This window comes from Prionailurus viverrinus, chromosome B2, assembly GCF_022837055.1.
Source record: "Prionailurus viverrinus isolate Anna chromosome B2, UM_Priviv_1.0, whole genome shotgun sequence".
Taxonomy (NCBI): domain Eukaryota; kingdom Metazoa; phylum Chordata; class Mammalia; order Carnivora; family Felidae; genus Prionailurus; species Prionailurus viverrinus.
In genome coordinates this window covers 6,704,180-6,725,318 of record NC_062565.1, presented here as the reverse complement: position 1 = coordinate 6,725,318, position 21,139 = coordinate 6,704,180, and the positions used below count along the sequence as shown (strand labels likewise).

The following is a 21,139-nucleotide window of genomic DNA, read 5'->3' as shown; positions in this document are numbered from 1 at the left end:
TGCATGCCACACAAGCACAAAGGAGCTACAATCCAAGATTTACTGTAGGGACTGCGTAATATGTAGGTACCTGCCAATGCTACTTGGGATGATTAGCAAGCCTGTAACAGCAGAAACATGAAATAAGTAAAGTGACAGTATAAAACCTGTAGTAGGCATTTACCGAATTCATAAGTATTCTGAGAGAGAGGGACGGGGGGATGTTGGCATTAGATTCAAATATAAGAGGTTTTCTCTTTATACAGTCTTTCTGTTCATTAGATGAAATACACATTTTTAGGTACCTGGATCTTTTTTTTTTCATGATTTTTTAACTTCATGGTATCTCAACCCTTGTCTTTTTTTTCAGTTTATTTATTTATTTTGAGAGAGACAGTGTGTGTGTGGGGGGGAGAGGGGTCGAGAGAGGGAGAGAGAGGGAGAGAGAGCTCCGCGCTGTCAGCACACAGCCCAGTGCAAGGCACGAACCCCTGAACCATGAGATCATGACCTGAGCTGAAATCAGGAGTCGGATGCTTAACCCACTGAGCTGCCTGGGGGCCATTAAGTGCCTGGATCTTAAAGAAAGAGGAGATTCTATAGCCTTAGGTTGTGCTTCACAGAAAGGCGATGGGCCAGCCGTATTCTAGACCTAATAGACCAGAGGTTTGCTTTTTTCCCCTAAATGCAAGAATTCTGTCTACGAATCCATCCCCAAAAATCTATTTGTTTCTTAAGTTAGACACTTAGTGATCTCCTGCATGTTCAGGTCTAAAATTTTTGTTAATTATATTTCTTGATTGCCACCTTTATGCCTACATTTAATTTTTCTGGCAAAAATGATACATTGGCCTTGCAATAAAGATTGTAATATTACATGGGCACCTGGGTGGCTCGGTTGAGCGTCACACTCTTGATTTTGGCTCAGGTCATGATCCCAGCGTCTTGGGATGGACTCCTGCATCTGGCTTCATACTGAGAGTAGAGCCTGTAAGAGTCTCTCTCTCTCTCTCTCTCTTTCTCTCCCTGCCCTCTCCCCAGCTCACTTGCTCTCTCTCTCTAAAATAAAAAAAATTAAGTTAAAAAAGATTGTAATATAGATTAATATAGATTAATAGAATGGATACTGACATGCTTTTTGGTTATTTGTTACTGAACTGATTCTGAAGGTACAAATGCTGTTTATTTCACTCCATATTCTTTTGAACTTTACTATAGTTATACCCTATATTACCCATAGTATAAGTTTTTGGGTAATTGTATGGCTTCTCGTTAGTACTTTTCTGACCTCAAGCAGACCTATTAAGCACAGAGAACTCTAAAAAGATCTCTCTGCTTTCAACAATAGCCAAATTATGGAAAGAGCCTAAATGTCCATCAAATGAAGAATGGATAAAAGAAATTGTGGTTTATATACACAATGAAATACTACGTGGCAATGAGAAAGAATGAAATATGGCCTTTTGTAGCAACGTGGATGGAACTGGAGAGTGTTATGCTAATAAGTCATACAGAGAAAGACAGATACCGTATGTTTTCACTCTTATGTGGATCCTGAGAAACTTAAGACCATGGGGGAGGGGAAGAAAAAAAAAAGAGGTTAGAGAGGGAGGGAGCCAAAACATAAGAGACTCTTAAAAACTGAGAACAATCTGAGGGTTGATGGGGCATGGGAGGGAGGGGACGGTGGGTGATGGGCATTGAGGAGGGCACCTGTTGGGATGAGCACTGGGTGTTGTATAGAAACCAATTTGACAATAAATTTCATATTAAAAAGAATAAAAAATAAAAATAAAGAGATCTCTCTGAATTGTTTTACAATGAAATGAATTAATGGTGAGACAGTTAAATAGAAAACATTTTTAAAAGTACCTGTGAATTAATACACCATTGGTATTTCTTAGGCATTGGAACGTCTGTATTTGTAGCTGTTTTCTTATGCACTCATGGAAAATGAAATGGGATTTCCCTAGTTTTATAAGCAGAAGGATGTATTTTATTAATTTACCTAACCGTCATTTATTGAGGAAATGCCATTGCCAGTGTATGAAACAGAGAGAGCCCATGCTATCTTGGAGATTATATCCCAGTGGGAGAGAGAGAAAATAAATGTGTCACAGGCATAATAATTTCATATCCAGACAAGTTCTATGAAGGAAGTCAAACAGGGTAATATGTTAGAGTTTAATGTGGTAAAGGGAAAACTTTTAGAAAGGGGAATGTGAGAAAAGGCTCTGGGGTTATGAATTTAAACTGAGACAAGAATGAGGAGGGGCGCCTGGGCGACCCAGTCAGTCAAGTGTCCAACTTTGGCTCAGGTCATGATTTCGAGGTTCATGAGTTCAAGCCCAATGTCGGGCTCTGTACTGACAGCTCAGAGCTTGGAGCCTGCTTCAGATTCTGTGTCTCCCTCTCTCTCTGCCCCTCCCCTGCTCAGGCTCTGTCTCTCAAAAATGAATAAACGCTAAGGGAAAAAAAAAAGAAAGAAAGAAAGACAGAAAGAAAGAAAGAAAGAAAGAGGAGAAGCCAACATACGAAGATGCTGGGAATTATCACCGTGAAATCTGAGACTGGAATGTGCTTCGCAGATACAAAAACAGGGACACGTTAATAAAACACCGCGCCCCGAGGTGAGTTCTTCTGTGAATCACAGTGGCAGCCTTCCCTACACTGGCTTGGTGGAATTCTGCCCTCCCCGGGTCCTAGAGAAGGTTCTCTGTGAGGTCACCGTGCAGGGACCGTGGGGGTAAATACCCGAGCCCCTTTCTCTTTGCCCGGGGTACACGCTAGCTCACATTTATCTGTTTCCTGGGCAGTTAGACGTTGCCATACGACTGACTCGTACCAAGAGGGTGTGGATGGAACCGGCAAGTGTCCACGCAGTTCCCGTCCTCTTTCCCCACGTGTTTGCAGAATTCAGATAACTGTGAGGCCCCAAGGAGGGCGGGTCCACACGGTAGACCCTGCCTGAATCCCTACGTAGCCACATGCAAGGCGACCCGCCTGTCGGCAAGACTTCTTTCGGACCAAATGTAGGTCCTCCACTTCTGTCTCGTTAAGTCCCCACGTGTCTCAAAGCGGCTGGCATTGTGCCAACTCACCCAGCAGACCTACTACGTCTCCTTCTGTGTGGACACCCTCCGTGTTCTCCCATTCTGACTACGTCTCCTGCCATACGACCCCCAAATTACTTTCTGCTGCCCAAACGTCTGCATCTCCCCAATTCAGAATGAATGACTAGCAGCTTTCAGAGGCCAAGGGCCCACAAAACGGGAAGCTGTCAGCGAGTGGCCACTATCGCAGGGTATGAGATATGGTTCTTAAAGATAGTTTATTACTATACCTGAGATATCTCAGGTATCTCAGGAGAGTGGGGGCAGAATCCACAAGTGTGATGCTTTGTTCCCTGCACAGCTGAAGGCATACTTTGGGCCAGCTTCTAGGAAAGCTTCCAGAATCGCAAGTGTCAGGCTCTTTCTTAGTTTAGGGGCTTAAGGTGTGCCTGATTTGGCACCTTGAGAATGAAAGAGAGTGCAAGGTACATCTTGCTCAAATTGAAATCTTCCCGATGTAAAATATGAATTATCTTTAATTTTTAAAAAGTCATGCTTTCCTCCTCCTTTTTAAAAAAATTTAAAAGTGTTTTTTATTTATTTTTGAGAGAGAGAGAGAGTGAGTGAGAGAGAGACAGAGACAGAGAGGGGAGAGGGAGACACAGAATCCGAAGCAGGCTTTAGGCTCTGAGCTGTTAGCATAGAGCCTGATGCAAGGCTCGAACTCAGAGCCGTGAGATCATGACCTGAGCCAAAGTCAGATGCTCACCCAACTGAGTCACCCAGGCACCCCTCCTCCCCCTTCTTACATATGGACCCTCCCTTTCAGACAAGGCTCTCATCTTCATTTATTAGTGTCCTTCCATCTGTCCTCAAGTGACAAGTGATTTAATGCTTACAATAAAAGTCATTACAACTTCCATGGTGAATGGTGGGAAATTACATTGAGAGTGGTAATAAACTATCTTTAGGAACCATATAAGGGGAGAGAGGCTGAAAATTCAGTTGCAGACACATGAGTGAAGCATTAGGGAAGGACTTCCTCTCCCTGACTGGTGCACGATGCAGAGAAGGAAAGGTGGTTTTTCTTTGAAGACCTTCCCCTTCTCGTCTCCTGATTTGGTGTCTGAAGGACTTTAGAGGCACCAAGTGCAAGTTGTCACTCTTCCGTGGATGGGTTAAAAATCCACGGCTTGGGGCGCCTGGGTGGCGCAGTCAGTTAAGCGTCCGACTTCAGCCAGGTCACGATCTCGCAGTCCGTGAGTTCGAGCCCCGCGTCAGGCTCTGGGCTGATGGCTCGGAGCCTGGAGCCTGTTTCCGATTCTGTGTCTCCCTCTCTCTCTGCCCCTCCCCCGTTCATGCTCTGTCTCTCTCTGTCCCAAAAATAAATAAACATTGAAAAAAAAAATTTAAAAATCCACGGCTGAGAAAGTTGGGGGGAAATATGGGCTTTAAAGCCAAGCAGGTCAGACTAATTTTGGCCACTTTGTATTTCCACGTCCAGATCTCATCTTTCTCTGTGGTTGATAATACAGTTCACTGCACAGGGTTGTTGTGATGTAAGCTATAAAGTGATTGGCAAATAATAACAATCACAATGGCAATTAAACTAACAAGGAAATGAATAAAATGATGAAATTGACTGAGTGCTTGGGTGCACCGAGCCCTGCTCTCATTACTAAATGTGCCCTCTCACAAGTATCCTTGATGGGGAACTGCCATCTCTTTTTCACAAAGGAAGAAATAAAGGAACAAAGATTATGTAACTTGCCTAAGGTGGCATTCTAAATAAGTACGAATTCCTGCTACCTTCCTAGAAATTGATACTGTTTTTGTGACTCTGTCTGGCCCCCTCTCCTTTTACTTTAAATACTCTGCTTGCCTGGAGTTTAGACTGAAGAATTTGGGTGCTCGCTATCTGTCCGTCAAGAAGAATCAGATAAAAACAGTCCATTTGAGTATATTTAGTCTGTCAGGAAAGAAAAAGGATATGAAAGAAGTCAAATAAAACCTAAATAAATGGAGAGACATACTGTGTTCATGGACTGGAATACTCAGCATAGTAAAGATGTCAGTTCTCCCCAGCATGATTTATAGATTGAACCTAATTTCTATTAATATCCCTGCGAGGTTGTTGTGGACATAGACAAGCTTATTCTTAAAACTTTATGTGGAAAGACACAGGACCGAGTAAGCTGAAATTATTTTGAAAAGGAAGAATGAGGTGGGAAGGGTCACTCTATCTTACTCTGTAGCCACAATAGCAAGACAATATGGATTGGCAGAGGGATAGACTCATGTATCCATGGATCAAATTAGAGAACCCAAAAATAGACCTACAAGAAATGTACTCAGCTGATTTCTGACAACAGTCTAAAAGATGGTCAATGGAGGAAAACTAGCTCTTCCTACAAATAGTGCCAGAGCAATTGGACATCCAGAAGAAAAAAAAAATGACCTTAGCCTCAACCTCACACCTTGTGAAAAAATTAATTCTACATGGACAACAGGCTTAAATTTAACATTTAAAACTATAAAACTTTGAGAAAAAATAGGAGAAAGTCTTTGAGAACTAGACAGGCACAGAGTTGTTAGATTCCATGGAAGGGAAAAAACTGATAAATTGGATCCCATTGAAATTGAAGAACATGGGGCACCTGGCTAGCTCAGTGGAGTGTGTGACTCTTTTTTTTTTTTTTTTTAATTTACATCCAAATTAGTTAGCATATAGGGCAACAATGATTTCAGGAGTAGATTCCTTAGTGCCCTTTACCCATTTAGCCCATCCCCCCTCCCCCAACCCCTCCGGTAACCCTCAGTTTGTTCTCCATATTTATGAGTCTCGTCTGTTTTGTCCCCCTCCCTGTTTTTATATTATTTTTGCTTCCCTTCCCTTATGTTCATCTGTTTTGTCTCTTAAACTCCTCATATGAGTGAAGTCATATGATTTTTGTCTTTCTCTGACTAATTTCACTTAGCATAATACCTTCCAGTTCCATCCACGTAGTTGCAAATGGCAAGATTTCATTCTTTTTGATTGCCAAGTAATACTCCATTGTATATATATACCACATCTTCTTTATCCATTCAGCCAACCATGGACATTCGAGCTCTTTCCATACTTTGGCTATTGTCAGTAGTGCTGCTATAAACATGGGGGTGCATGTGTCCCTTTGAAACAGCACACCTGTTTCCTGTGGATAAATGCCTAGTAGTGCAATTGCTGGGTCATAGGGTAGTTCTATTTTTAGTTTTTTGAGGAACCTCCATACTGTTTTCCAGAGTGGCTACACCAGTTTGCATTCTGACCAATAATGCAAAAGAGATCCTCTTTCTCCACATCCTCATCAACATCTGTTGTTGCCTGAGTTGTTAATGTTAGTCATTCTGACAGGTGTCAGGTGGTATCTCATTGTGTTTTTGATTTGTATTTCCCTGATGATGAGTGATTCTGAGCATTTTTTCATGTGTCAGTTGGCCATCTGGATGTCTTCTTTGGAGAAGTGTCTATTCATGTTTTTTGCCCATTTCTTCACTGGAGTATTTGGTTTTTGGGTGTTGAGTTTGATAAGTTCTTTATAGATTTGGGATCCTAACCCTTTATCTGATATGTCATTTGCAAATATCTCCTCCCATTCTGTCGGTTGCCTTTTAGTTTTGCTGATTGTTTCCTTCGCTTTATTTTGATGAGGTCCCAGTAGTTCATTTTTGCTTTTGTTTCCCTTGCCTCTGGAGACGTGTTGAGTACGCGGTTGCTGCAGCCAAGATCAACGAGGTTTTTGCCTGCTTTCTCCTCGAGGATTTTGATGGCTTCCTGTCTTACATTGAGGTCTTTCATCCATTTTGAGTTTATTTTTGTGTATGGTGTAAGAAAGTGGTCCAGGTTCACTCTTCTGCATGTCGCTGTCCAGTTTTCCCAGCACCACTTGCTAAAGAGACTGTCTTTATTCCATTGGATATTCTTTCCTGCTTTGTCAAAGATTAGGTGACCATACATTTGTAGGTCCATTTCTGGGTTCTCTATTCTGTTCCATTGATCTGAGTGTCTGTTCTCGTGCCAGTACCATACTGTCTTGATGATTACAGCTGTGTAGTGTAGCTTGAAGTCTGGGATTGTGATGCCTCCTGCTTTTGTTTTCTTTTTCAAGATTGCTTTGGCTATTCGGGGTCTTTTCTGGTTCCATACAAATGTTAGGATTATTTGTTCTAGCTCTGTGAAGAATGCTGGTATTACTTTGATAGGGATTGCATTGAATATGTCGATTGCTTTGTGTAAGATCGACATTTTAACAATATTTGTTCTTCCTATCCAGGAGCATGGAATCTTTTTCCATTTTTTTTGTGTCTTCTTCAATTTCTTTCATCAGCTTTCTATAGTTTTCAGTGTATAGATTTTTCACCTCTTTGGTAAGATTTATTCCTAGGTATTTTATGGTTTTTGTGCAACTGTAAATGGGATCAATTCCTTGATTTCTCTTTCTGTTGCTTCATTGGTGTATAGGAATGCAACCGATTTCTGTGCGTTGATTTTATATCCTGCAACTTTGCTGAATTCATGAATCAATTCTAGAAGTTTTTTGGTGGAATCTTTTGGGTTTTCCATATAGAGTATCATGTCATCTGAGAAGAGTGAAAGTTTGACCTCCTCCTGGCTGATTTGGATGCCTTGGAGTGTGTGACTCTTGATCACAGGGTTGTGAGTTCAAGACCCACATTGGATGTCAAAACTACTTAAAATCTTAAAAAAAAAAGTGAAACACAAAACAAAGCAAAACTTTCGCATTGTGAATGACCCCGTGAGGAGGATGGAAAGACGAGCAACAGACAGGGAGAAAATGTTTGCAGAGCACATATCTGACAAATGAAGAATGTCTAGAATATATTAAAAACTCTCCAAACTAAGCAGTCTAATTAGAAAACACATAAAAGGTATGGACAGACTATTCACCTAAGATGTACAGTTGGCAACGGAGCACATGAAAAGGTGCTCAACATCTTTAGCTGTTAGGGCAATGCAAATTAGCACCGAAATGAAAGATCACTGCACACTCATCAGAATGGCTAAGATAAAAAAAAAAAAGTGAAAACAGCAAAAATCTGGTGAAGATGTGGAGAAACTGGACCTCTTGTGAATTGCTGGTGGGCATGTAACATGGTACCATCACTGAAAAGACTATGGACGTTTCTTACAAAACTATAAGTGTAACTACCATCTGACCTGGCAAGTGCACTCGTGAGCATTAGTTAAACTTATGTTCATGTAAAAACCTGTCCACAGATGTTGAGAGTGGCTTTATTTATAATAACCTTAAACTGGAAGTAACTTGAAGGTCCTGCAGTGGGCAAATGGTTTCACAAAATGAGGCACATTCTTGCTGTGGAATACTACTTAGCAATAAAAAAGAATAAAACATTGATACACATGAAAATTTAGATGGATTTCAAGGGAATTATTCTGGGTGAATAGAGGCCAATCTCAAAACAATTACGTACATAAAAAACAATTCTATTTTTATTTTACTCTCAAAATGACAATATGACTATAATAGCAGTGGCCAGTTGTTAAGTCAGGAGGATAGTGTATTACTACAAAGGGATGATAGCAGAATTGATCTTCATGGTAGAAGAACAGTCCATATCTTGACTTTGGTGGTGATTACATGAATCTACATCTGTGAGAAAATTGCATACAGGTACACTCACGTGCATGTACCGCTTGAAATCTGAATAACATCTGCAGATTGGGCAAGTGCCCATTTCCTGGTTTTGATACTATACCATAGTTATGGAAGAAATTACTGCTAAGCAATTGAGTGGTGGGTACATGAGACCTCTCTGTACTGTTTTTGCAACTTCCTATGAATCAATGGTATTTTTCCAAAATAAACAGTTAATATGTAATTTTTAAATAGAAAAAAATACTAGCATGTAGAAATAAATCCAACAGTAGATATACAATTCATGACAAAAGTTATAATTTAATAATGCTCAAAAGAGGAAGCCGAAATAATAGAGGATATACTGTGCTTTAACAGGGGGAAGTTCCAATGTCATCATAAAGAAGGGAATTTTCCTACAATTAATCCATACATTCAATGCCATTGCTATTAGATTATTAATGAGCCTTCTCATGGAACTCAATTTATTGAAAAATTCTGACAGAAAGTATAAAGTTATTGCATATATTATAAAGACTATGGGGCACCTGGGTGGCTTGGTCGGTTAAGCATCTGACTTCAGCTCACATCATGATGTCACCATTCATGGGTTCAAGCCCCATGTCAGGCTCTGCACTGACAGCTCAGAGCCTGGAGCCTGCTTTGGATTCTATGTCTCTCTCTCTCTCTCTCTCTCTGTGCCCTCCCCCTTCACCCTCTGTTTCTCTCTCTCAAAAATAAATAAATATTAAAACATTTTTTAAATAAATACTATAATATCTAGACTTTTATGGTGAACATTTCACAACACATACATTAAATTACTATGTTGTACACCTAAGACTAATACAATGTTATATGTCAGTTGTATTTCAATTTAAAAAGAGTTATTAAGAAGCTATAATCATTACAAGTATAGTTCAGGAATAGAAAAAAATATTAATAGAACAGCATAGAGAAAGTAGAAAAAGAGCATAGAAACTCAAGGAGTATTATCAAGTATTGGAGATAAGAGAGACTATTCAATACACGGTGTTAGGCCAACTTCCTGTTCACATGGAAAAGATAACATGCAGTCTCTTTCATACACTATTCATTAATGAAGATCAATGACCAAATATGAAAAACAAAACTATAAAAATGTTACAAAAACAGTAAAAAACCAAACCCAAATCCTTCATTATATTTGAGTTGGGAGAAATTTCTTATAGAAAACATGAATAGCACAACACCCAAAAGTAAAGATTGATATATTTGATTACGTTAGAATTGAAAATTTCTATTTGGCAAAAGGCACATGAAACAAAGCACAAATGGGTGTAAATATTGCCATCCATAGGAACAAACAAACAGCAGGGGTTAGTACCCTGAATTGGTAAATAAATCCTACAAATACAAAGAAAGAAAACCCAGTAGAAAAAAATAGCAATTAATGATGGAGGAAATCAAAATTACCAAATGAACGTATGAAAAGATACTCAACTTTTCTACCAATCAGGGAAGTGCAAACAAACACATGAAAACAATGGCGTATTATTTTAAACGGGCAAAACAGATACTACATCTGGCAATAACATGTCATGGTGAGCATAGCAGGAATAAAAGATTCCTCTACAAAGGGCTGCAAATTTGCTTAATTTCCGCAAGTGCCATTCTGATTCTTTATAGGAGTAGCACCACCTACGATTGTACCATTCATGGCAACACTGCCCATACGTCGCTGTAGATAAGTGAAATCAGTACCGCCATTTTGAAAAGCAACGTAGTTATATTAAAAAAAGATCAAGATCACGTACCCCAAATGACTCAATCATTCTACTCCTAGATATTCTCCCTCTTGAAAGTCCAGCATATGCTCACAGAAAGTCATAACGTGATGGTTATTGCATTGCTGTTTCTAAGAGCCAACAAACCAAAAATCTAAACAAAAAAGACAGGATACTTGATCTAGGTTTATAACTATAATCATACACAAATCTCAAAAACATATCATTAAAAAGAGAAGTTAACTGCAAAAAACATATAAGATGTCAAATATGTCATGTTGAAGACTCAGAAACATCTGGGTAGGTAGATGATAGATGGACAGATAGATGGACAGACTGACAGGTACACAGTATGAGCACAGAAATGTAGATGGGAGTTATGTGCATCAATGTCAAGATAATCATCCAGGGAACAAGGGTTAGAAAATGGGAAGGAGTAAGGTCTGAGCTGGGACTCTAATGTTTTCTGCCTTTAAATGATCCAAAGGAAATAAGATAAAACACGTTAACATCCGTTTAGTCTCAGGGTTAGGTACACAGATACCTATTACTTTATATTTACGCATTTAAAATATCTAATACGTTGAAATAATTCTGAAAGAAAGAAGAAAAAGCAAGTGAGCAAGAAAGAGGTAATTGACTGGTAGAGATTTTATAAGTAATAAACCTGTGCCTTCCCCGCAGCTGTTTTATTTTATTTTTCAATCTCCTGTAGCAGCAATCTGGAGAATGAAATGTTCCTCAGCGAGGATTCAATGGGAGGTGGAGGAGGTGACAAGTCTAAGTGACAGGTTGGGGGGGGGGACGTGTCGCACACAAGCCTCCTTAGTTGTGTGTGCACCCCAGGGTCAGGACAGCCGGGATGTTGCTGGGATTTTGAACAGAAGTCAACTTGGCAGAATTGTAAAAGCAGTTCCCTCTGGCTGGTAAACATATTCAGGAGCCCTCACACCTGCCTACTCAGGACTTTTCCTTACGGGCTCGTGAAGGTCAGCGGGACGGGCAGTACAGCCCATCTCCTCACACCCATGACAGCTTGGAAAAACATGCCAAGTGTGGCCGTCAACATCTCCTTCAAACCACCACTGAGTTTGACACAATGAAAGATTTTTTTTTCTTCTTCTTCTCAGCAGTTACGGGGAAAAAAAAAAAATCCTACATAAAATGATTAAATTCCCAAATATTTCCAGACTATTTGTGAACTTGCATCCAAGCTGCTTCTCTTCTTTTCTTTTTTTTCCCTTTCCAGACTTGTGTTCGTTGTCCGCTCCCCTTTCCAAACAGCAAACAGACACTTTATCTGGCTTGTAGGATAATTCCTTCTTAAACGCAAGAGCAAACATTTTTAGCTCCGTCCCTAGGTCTATCAGCTTAGGGAGAACTTTGGAATCAATTGAGCCTCTGTTGTTCCACCTATAAAATGGATTACAAAATAGATTGCTACGTCAATGAGGGTTAGACCAAATGACTTAGGACGGTATAGCGAACTTAATGTATATCTGCTGTTCTTAATTGTGAGGATAATCGCGATACTAATTGTCAGAGACATCATTAACCGAAAGAAAAATAGCATTGTAAACAAAGGAGTGGGAATGGGATACAAGAAATTTTGGTAAGAAAAGCAATGGTCCCTTGACAAAACAACACTCTAGATATTTTTTAGGGGCGCCTGCATGGCTCAGTCAGTTATCTGACTTCGGCTCAGGTCATGGTCTCCCGATTCGTGAGTTCAAGCCCTGCCTTGCTCTGCACTGACAGTGTGGAGCCTGCTTGGGTGGGAGTCTCTTTCTCCCTCTCTCTCTGCCCCTCCCCCACTCATGGTTTCTCTCTCTCTCTCTCTCAAAATAAATAAATTTAAAAAAAATTTTAAGTGTCTGGGAAGCTTGAATCAGCAAAATGATGGTTGAAGCATGGTCTCTGGAACCAGATCACCTGGCCTCAAATGTCTTTTATACCATCTTGAACAATTTATTCTATTACTCTGTGCCTCAGTTTCTCCCTAGGGTTGTTGTGCGATACAGGAATGAGTTAATAGATGAAATCCTTAGAGTAGCTCCGGACACATCTATATACTGTGACGGTCTTTTTTATTTAATTTCTTTTAATGTTTATTTTTGAGAGAAAGAGACAGAATGAGAATGGGGGAGGGGCAGACAGAGAAGGACACATAGAATCCAAAGCAAGCTCCAGGCTCTGAGCTGTCAGCACAAAGCCCAACACGGGGCTTGAACTCAGGATCCTTGAGACCTTGACCTGAACAGAAGCCGGAGGCTTAACCGACTGGGCCACCCAGGCGCTCCTGTGATGGTTTTTTTTGTTTTGTTTTGTTTTTAATTTTTTTTTTCAACGTTTATTTATTTTTGGGACAGAGAGAGACAGAGCATGAACGGGGGAGGGGCAGAGAGAGAGGGAGACACAGAATCGGAAACAGGCTCCAGGCTCCGAGCCATCAGCCCAGAGCCCGACGCGGGGCTCGAACTCCCGGACCGCGAGATCGTGACCTGGCTGAAGTCGGACGCTCAACCAACGGCGCCACCCAGGCGCCCCTGTGATGGTCTTTTTGATGTGCCAACTTGGCCAGGCTACACTTGCCAGTTTTTCAAATAAACACGAATCTAGGTCTTGGAGAGACACCATTAAAGTTCATAATCAGCTGATTTTAAGTGAGGGAGCTAATCCTAGAAAATCTGGTGGGCTCAAGTCCATCAGTTGAAAGCTTTAAAAGCAGAACTGAAGCTTTCCTGAAGAAAAAGAAATCAAATCCTCCCATAAAACGTCCACGTCTGCTCACATCCAGGCGCCCCAGCCTGCCTTTCTTGGTGGCATGCCCTGGGGGGGGGGGTGCGGGAAGGGTGGTCAGACTTGCCTAGCCAGCCCCCACGGCGACATATGCCAATTCCTTGCAGTAAACCTCTCATATACATGTCTAATGGTTCTGCTTTTCTGACTGAACTCTTCCTGATACATGTGCACAGTGCTGTAAAATAAAGCACTACGAAATAAATCACGATTATTTTAGGTTTGAGGTTTACCAGTGTTGGCAGAAGAGAACATAACGTTTAGTTAGGAAAAGGAAAGGATGTCGAACATTATTTGGAGGACAGGTAGCTCCTGGATACTGGTAATGAGATACCTAAATTCTCCTGCCGTCACAAGACCCAGGAGTAGACCCCTGCCACCCTCAGTCCGTCCTGGCCTTTCTGGACGCCCCCTCCTTGCAACTGAGGCCCCCTGGGAATGATGACTGTTCCTCACAGCACCCTCAGGACTATCTTCGTGCCTTGAGAAGAGTGATGCATTTTTCTGCCAATTACAAAGCGTCCATTTTTCCCCCCTTTTAATATAACTGTAAAGACTTTAAGACTTCTGAGAAGAAATCCATCTTGCCTCTTTATACAAAGAGCCGATTATGACTGGGGCCGGGATGGCCCAGGAGCCTGGTTGTCGGGGGGCCTCGTCTGTCAGAGTATGTTTGACTACTTGAAGTTTGAAAATAAATGATCCTTGAATTCACCAAAGCATTTGAAAGAATGCACTCCGTAGGAAAAGGAGATCCTTCTGATATGGAGCCACTTTCCAGGTTGGTCAAATGTGAGACGGTGGAAGTGTGGTTTGACAGCCAGTTTAATTCCACTTGGCTCTGTGTGTGTGTGTGTGTGTGTGTGTGTGTGTGTGTGTTGGGGTGCGGGCCTGTGTGTCTACATGTGCACGTGTTTGCGTATACGCGTGTGTGTGGCGATAGGATTCTGTCCTCCGTCAGCGGTCGCTTTCTTTCCTTCCGTGTGATATTCTTTTACCTCTTTGGCATTTCTCCATAGTAACATTTTCCCCACTCAATGCAGTTGTTGACGACTGGCTCAGTACGATGCCTCCACTGAAGGCAAGAGGAGAGACCAGGTGAACTCAGGCCTACTTCTATTTGTGCAAATGTTGTGATGGGATCTGTAAATACCTTCTCCTTTGTGCCTATACAGTAAAACCTTGGGTTGCGAGTAACATGTTCTTCGAGGGTTCCGCGAGGCAAGCAAACCTTTCCAATACATTTTTTTTAATATCATTTTTCTTTCAACATTTATTTATTTTTGGGACAGAGAGAGACAGAGCATGAACGGGGGAGGGGCAGAGAGAGAGGGAGACACAGAATCGGAAACAGGCTCCAGGCTCTGAGCCGTCAGCCCAGAGCCCGACGCGGGGCTCGAAGTCACGGACCGCGAGATCGTGACCTGGCTGAAGTCGGACGCTTAACCGACTGCGCCACCCAGGCGCCCCTCCAATACATTTTAACTTCAAAAACGAGCGATGTCTTGCAATGACTGGTATGTGACGCTGAATGTCACATGATCACGACTGAGCCAATGGTGCTTGAAATGCGCTTTGATATACAAGTGCTTTGGATTACAAGCGTGTTTCTGGAATGAATTATGCTCGCAAACCCAGCTTTTGTTTACATTGTTAGACTAGTTTTTGAATAGAGAGATTGAATTCCAATGAAATATCATTTTTAGCAATCCTAGGCCAGATGGTGAAACCAGCCGGCCCTTTCTGAGATCTGTCCTCTGCACATCTTCTAACCTCCCCAGCTGTCCCAACTATGAAGACTTCACCCCAGGACATTATCAGAGATGATCGGTTATAAGCCATCTATGCAATACTGCCAACTAATCACTGTCCGTTGGGGAGAAACCATTTTTAAATCTTCCCTTTGGCTGTACAGAGTTTTCATACTTTAGTCTAAACGTGTGGTGGAAGGAGGTTTTTGGAAGGGACGTCTAATTTTCAAGCAGGAGAGAGTACCGACCACACAGTTGGAAGGGCTGGGTTCAAGACATGACCAAATCAATGTGTGCCTCTGACTAAGCCATTTCATGCCCTGACCTTGAGGTTCACGGTCTGTGAAATGGGGGTCATATTATCTGCTTAGCGAGTCGTTTTCAAATCCTAAACTGGTCATTTACTTAGATGTTCTTGGGTAAGTTGCAAGCAGTCTGCAAATGGAGAGATTTGCTTTCTCCCTCTGTAAACACACTGTCTTCTCTCCCCAGGCCCCCAGGCCAGGCAGCCAGCCAAGAGCACCCTGTCCAGAGGGCTAAAAATCATAGGAGCTGATACGTATTGAATCCTACCTAAGTGCCAGGTGCTGTCTTCTTGAAGCTGAAGAATTTGTCTTCTCAACACGATGGCCTTATCAGGTAGGTACTATTCGTGTCATCATCACCCCCCATGTTGCACAGAAGGCAACCGAGGCACAGGAAGGTCAAGGAACTTATCCACGTGTTCACCGCCAGCATGTGGTGGGGCTGGAATTTGAACCCAGGTGACCTGGCTTGAGAGCAGAGTTATAACAAGCCCACTGTACCACCATGAGTGTAAACCCTGTGTATTGAATGGAATCAGACTACTCCGTTCTTCTGTAGAAAGTTAAAAATCAAAAGAGGATAGATAAACGAGGTGGAGGAAAAAATACTTTGGGGCCCGTGTCGGGCCTAGGTGAGCTGGGTAAAACCCAAGATGCTGAAGGTGGGTAAGAGGAGCCGGGAGGGCCAAGGAGGCAGTACGTATTCACGAGGTCTTCAAGCAGCCACCCGTGGGGGGAGCGTTCATCCTGGCCCCGCGTGTCCCCTGCCGGATAGATGGTAGCTGCTCGTCAGGCTCATTGGCAAGTTACAGCTACTGGCCAGACAGACTCGCCCTGTGTCTTTTGGAAAGTGCGAGTGTGTGTTGGCTCCAGGCGTCTCCCATCTGCTGAACCCCCTGGCTGCGCTCCCTGCTCTGCTTGCAGAGACAGCACCCGCCGGGCAGGCTTTGCGGTAGAGAGGCTGGACGCGTGAACGTCGCATACCCGGGGTTGGGGTAAGGAGATCCTTCTCACCGCCCTGAGATGATTAGCAGCCTCTTCCTACCCTTTGCTCTCACTGTGTGTTCTACATGGACTTAATAAGCCATGTGGTAATTTGGTCTCTGAGCCCCTCTGTTCTGTGACCCCGGGGACAGCATACAAGTTGGTGTACTTGGAGGTTACTTGGAAGACCGTTTTCTACAGGGCACCCCAAATTTCACCATAGTTGATAATTTCAAACTCTTGTACCAAAAAGCATCTACCAAGTTACAAATAAGCAGCGAAAATCCTATTTAATTTTTTTATAACCCCCCCCTTTTCTGTAGCCCTTCACCGATCGTTAAAACGGGTCGAGTTGTTTTCAATTGTTTTCATTGTTTTCAAAATGACCAGTTTAAGATTTGAAAACAACTCGCTGGTAATGAAGCTGGTAATGATGATGACCTTGAACTTGATGGCCTTGAAGATTTTTTTTTCATATTTATTGCAGAAGTGATATTGCAGAATGGTGCTGAGTTGTTTGCACGTACTATCTCAATTAATCCTTGCGGCAACCCTGTGAGCCAATTTTCATTATTATCCTGATTTTGAACTTCAAAACTGGTCAGTGGTGAAGGAGAACTGAAGAGAGTTAAGTAGTATTTTTTTTAAGGTTTTCATTTATTTATTTTGAGAGAGAATGTGCAAACAGGGGAGGCGCAGAGAGAGAAAATCCCAAGCAGGCTCCGCACTGTCAGCGCAGAGCCTGGCATGGGAGCTTGATCCCACAAACTGGGAGAACATGACCTGAGCCGAATTGAGAGTTGGACGTTCAACCGACTGAGCCACCCAGGCGCCCCCTAGAGTGAAGTAGCAGTGATCATTAAGTCCTGTCATTATTAAATTGCTGAGCAGGATTTCAAACCAAAGTCTGACTCCTGAGTTGTCCATTTTACCATGGGTGGGTTGTAGTAACAGACCTAATATCCCCAAATCAAGTGCACACTTGAAGGAGAAGGTAGAGAAGGGAATAGACCTGAGAACCCATGAATTGAAACAAGCAGCCTTTGATAGTCGAAAGTTGACAGCATGGATGTGCTTACCTGAACCCTTGAAAAAAATATATGTTATACGTGAAACCCTGGAAAGAAAATAAACCATAAATAGCTCTTCGAAAGCACTTCCTGAAAATGGGTACATCTCACATACTAAATGCCGAAAGCAGTAACTTCCATAGAGTAACATGAGGGGCAGGGGGAGAAAAGCCTTTCAATTTTTATTTGTGCAATTTTGTGTTATTGGAATTTTTATGCCCATATAATCTGATGTCATTTTTAAAACAAGAGGGGGAAAGAAATATCATTAACATCCCCAAATATGATCCTGGTGGCAAATTTTCTGTGATGCTAATGAAGCCTCAGCTTCGGGGCCCCTTCCCAGAGCCTGTGCTTAATTTTGTATTTGTCAATTTGTGTAAGTTTCTGGCACCACGAAATAAGGAATTGCCCCATGAGGACGTGCCTGATAATAGGGAAAGAGCAACATAACAAAAGATTAAGTTAAAGTATCATGTTTCACGTCACCATCCACAGTGCTATGAGACAAAGGGCTAGCATATCTAGAAGCCGATTTTGAATAATTTGGGATAATAAAGTCATTTAAAAAATAAGGCAATTTTTAAAAATGTAAACAATTCAAAGTGAAATGTAAAAGGCAGCACCTTTCCTGTTCTTTGTTTCCTTTCTCTGTGCCTTTTTAATTCCTCTTTCCTCCAAGTGTGTCTGCTTTTTCCTAGAAGGCTGAGGAGATGATGAGGCAATTTCAGCAGGGAGTTTTATGCAGATGCGGTATTTACGACGGCAGTCCTGGGGAGAGCCTGTGATTAATGATCACATATAACCTGGTTCAATATATATATTTTTAAAGTAGTCTCCCTTATTGGCAGCGATGCGCTACAAAGGGGAATATCCACAGCAGGATCTCTTAATCCGAGGACACAGACCAATGGGTCAGTTGGGTATTGTTTATAACCTTTAAGATCAATGGTTTTGAAGGTCATGTGTGGCACACATTTATTTAGCCTGCCAGTAGCAAGTCTATTTCCTGGATATGTTAACAAAACTGCTAACGTTCACCATTTTCTCTACCTGGCCTTGGCTGCTATTTTTCCAAACAACTATCGCAAGACAGATTGGCCATTCCCATTAGATCGAGGAACATTTGGCCACCACATTCCTCTGACTCTCTGGCTTTCCTCCCTAGAAATTAGTCAAGAAGTCACATAATTGGGAGGATAATTATGTGTCCGGAGCAGCAGCAGGGAGAGCCATAGAAGTAAGAAGCTCACCCAAGCGAGGTTATCAGAGAAGTGTGTTAGAATCACATCTTTTCATTTTGCAGCTTGTTTTTTCCAGAATCCTTCCCCTGCAGCGTGTGTTGACTGCCTGGAGAGGCCCTAAGCCGGTGATTCTGAGCCCTGGCTGCAGTGAAGAAATACCCTGGGGGAGCTCTTGGACAATACCGTGCCAGAGCCCTCACGATGGACACGTCATTCAATTGGTGGAGCCAGAGCATTGGTATTTTTAGAAAGCTTTCTAGAGGATTCCGAGGTGCAGCAAGGTTGAAGTTACTGCTCGCGATGTTGACTGATCACTTCCATTACTCTGCTTTACGTAAGATCTGCAGGGTATGCAGCTCTTGAGGTGTCCTTCTCTCTTCTCCTGCCTTTACTCTGTCCTCCAGGTCCCTTCTCTTATGCTTTCATTCACTCACTCATTCATTCATTCATCAAAAAAAAACACTTACGAGGTCCAGGTATGTAGTAAGTGTCTGATGCTGGGCTAACATGGTGGGCACAAAAAGTAATAATAATGGAAATACAGGCACTGCCTTTGAAGAGTCAGAATTTAGCAGATAGATATAATCGGCCACCAACCATCCATTTGCCTAGGACGAGGGGGTTAGGATGCCGGGATGTGGGACTTTCAGGACTAAAATCAATAAAGTCCTGGGCAGTAGAGAAGTAACATTTCAAAAAAAAAAATTATGTATATATGTGCCTGGGTGGCTCAGTCGGTTAAATGTGTGGCTCTTGATTTCCGCTCAGGTCATGATCTCAGGGTTCCGGATATCAAGCCCTGCACCGGGTTCTGTGCTGACGCGCAGAGCCTACTTGGGATTCTCTCTCCATCTCTCTCTTGCTTCACCTCTCTAAATAAACATAAATAAATATATATATACATGTATACATATATCTGTATAATACATATATATACATGTATATAAATCTTAGAGCCCTAATAGAGGATGAATTCTCATTTTAAACTTCCAGCTCATTTAATGGAGAGATAGCAACTCCCAGGAAAGATAGGGACCCCCCCCCAACACCACCACATACAAAGATCTATCTCAGCTGGAATATAATGGGGTTCATTGATCTATTTTTTATTTTATTGGTTATTAATTAATTTTTTAGTGTTTATTTATTTGCTTGTTTATTTAATGTTTATTTATTTTTGAGAGATAGAGAAAGAGCACAAGTGGGGGAGGGGCAGAGAGAGAGAGGGAGACACAGAATCTGAAGCAGGCTCCATAGGCTCTGAGTTGTCAGCACAGGACCCCACGCGGGGCTGGAACTCGGGAATGGCGAGATCATGACCTAGGGGGAAGCTGGATGCTTAACCTACTGAGCCACCTAGGCACCCCTATTCATTTTTTTTAATGTTTATTTATTTTTGAGAGATAGTGACAGAGCACGAGTCGGGGAGTGACAGAGAGAGAGAGAGAGAGGGAGACACAGAATCCAAAGCAGGCTCCAGGCTCTGAGCTGTCAGCACACAGCCCGATGTGGGGCTCAAACCCACAAACCACGAGATCATGGCCTGAGCAGAAGTCGGATGCCTAACCGACCGAGCCACCCAGGCGCCCTAATGGGGTTCATTCTCTTGGTAACAGGCACATCAAATGGGCTACTGTGCCTGTGTTGGACAGAGATATAAATTCGGTGAAATAGCTGCTTGTTAACAGTTTTTTTTTTTTTTTTGCTACCAGTAATTCCCATGGGGTCGAACTCTGGTAATTTGCGCTGAGCAGGAGAATCGCCCCAACCCAGCGTATCATTCTGATAATGGTGAATTACACAACGGCATACCGACATGAAGTAAAAACGAGCGATTGAGGCGTATCTAGTAGAACTTGGGAGGAATTCAGAAAATGTTATTTTTGGCTCAGTGGCAAACACTGGCTGTTTGTAATTCATGACATTTTAAATTAAAACTTGGCCAAGGAACGCACCGGATAATTGGTGATTATTTCAGATTTGGGGTCTATCTCTAGCGTGTCTATTTTCATTCCAGCTGCTGGTTCCTCTCAGAGTACCTGTGCTGGGGCACACAGAGGGAGCTCAAGCCCTGAGAAGCTAAACGATCTTCCGGGAAAGGCAGGTAACGTTACGAAATAGGTGTTTGTGGTGGTTTGCTAACCATCTCTCATCCTTTGTATGGCTTCCGATGTTTTGACTTCGTACCGTGACTTTCTCAGCAGGGAGTCTATTGACCCCCTCGGAACATGGGCCAAACCTGTGTGTTACTTTCAATGGCGGAAAAACGATGCTGGGTGGATTCCACAGTAGAGGCCTCAAGATGCCTGGTGGCTTCTGCCTCATGTGTCCACCCCTGTGGCTGAGCTGTCAGAAATGCCTGGTCTGAAAATGGATAGGCCTCAAGAACTTGCTGGCCGGGAAACCTAGAATGGCAGGGCTCAGCACCTCTCCAAAGATATGCTAAGGAACGAAGTGAAGGAGGTCGACTCAGAAGTCAGGGTGGTGGGGCGCCTGGGTGGCTGAGTCAGTTAAGCATCCCACTCTTGATT

The 21,139-nt window shown here is 42.4% G+C and overlaps 1 long non-coding RNA gene across 1 annotated transcript; it reads left to right on the top strand.

Annotated features, from left to right (window-relative positions):
• Positions 1-2,501: 2,501 nt before the first annotated feature.
• LOC125166213 (uncharacterized) lies at positions 2,502-20,708 on the top strand. Its single transcript, XR_007152398.1, has 3 exons — positions 2,502-2,609; positions 15,498-15,644; positions 20,626-20,708. It is a non-coding gene; the product is annotated as an uncharacterized LOC125166213 (long non-coding RNA).
• The last annotated feature ends 431 nt before the right edge of the window (positions 20,709-21,139 follow it).